General features: G+C 30.4%; 1 protein-coding gene across 1 annotated transcript in view; it reads left to right on the forward strand.

Annotated features, from left to right (window-relative positions):
• Positions 1–1321, forward strand: part of LOC106873888 (protein artichoke) — a 111765-nt gene that overhangs the window by 25337 nt on the left and 85107 nt on the right. The gene's annotated exons all lie outside the window — the stretch shown is intronic.

The following is a 1321-nucleotide window of genomic DNA, read 5'->3' on the forward strand; positions in this document are numbered from 1 at the left end:
GTAGGGTAAAAACCAAAAACAAAATCAAGGGATTTGGTGAATATAATTTGAAGAAAAGCAACAGAAATTCAATAGGTTATAGCAGTACGTACGTTTCGTACAAACCTCATTTATTTATGTACTGAGATCATCACATAAGATGTGCAATGAAAATATACTCTTCAGCTGCATAATGGAAGGTCAATTTTAGAAAGTCATTTTGTAGATGTATGCAAAAACAAGAGTAGGAGAAGAAGAAAATACCATCTTGACTGGGCTGTTAATCAATAGTCTAGTGAATCAAACATGAATTTAATTTCTATATATTCTAATTGGAGGGGTAAGATAGCAGTAATTTCAATTTAGAGGAAGGTAGATTAAGTAGTAATGGACAGCAGGTTAGGGGTAAATCAACCAAGAGGAAAAAAAGAGAAGAAAAAAGGAAAAAAAAATATATAGAAATGAAAATGGAAGGATAATACCCAAAGGAGTGACTAGAGGAAATTTAAGGTAAGGAAATTTAGGTCAAGATATTGGAGAATTATTAAGAATATATCTATTCGTCAGTATATTTAGAATAATACAACAAAACACTAAAGTACTAAATTTAAAACCATAGAGAACATTAATAGTTAAATTAGAACAAGACAAACATTTATAGTTAAAATAAGATATACATTAAAGTGGGGTAGTAGAAGAGAGATATTATTTATAAGTAAAACCATAATATCAATGGCCAAAAAAAAAACAGAGAGAAGGGGTGGAGAAGAAAGAGAAGGAAAAAGGGGGAGGAATAAAGGTAGAAAATCAGGACTAAACTAAGAGAATTAAAGTTAAGGTTTCAGAATTGATAATATGGTAGAAAAGACTTACAATTAGCTAGAGAAATGTAGGAATATTATCAGTGGGTTGGGAAAGGTTAAAATGTATTCCAAATTTATACTTTAAAGCTATAACTCAAATAAAGTAGTTAATAGTCAGGGAAACGAAAGCAATTAAAATATTATATTATAAGCAAGATTTACACATAGAACAATGTACACATAGAACCCTAAGGTCAGATCTATTGTTAATTAGATTAGGATTATCCTTAAGTTTAAAAATTTCATAAATTTCCATAAAGCACAGTCCACAACCGTATCTAGTAGATGGTATTTTCTTCTTCTCCTACTCTTGTTTTTGCACACATCTACAAACTGACTTTCTAAAATTGACCTTCCATTATGCAGCTGAGGAGTACATTTTCATTGCACATCTTATGTGGTGTTCTCGCTACATAAATAAATGAAGTTTGTACGAAACGTACGTACTGCTATAACCTATTGAACTTTTGTTGCTTTTC

Source organism: Octopus bimaculoides, chromosome 29, assembly GCF_001194135.2.
Source record: "Octopus bimaculoides isolate UCB-OBI-ISO-001 chromosome 29, ASM119413v2, whole genome shotgun sequence".
NCBI classification, from domain to species: domain Eukaryota; kingdom Metazoa; phylum Mollusca; class Cephalopoda; order Octopoda; family Octopodidae; genus Octopus; species Octopus bimaculoides.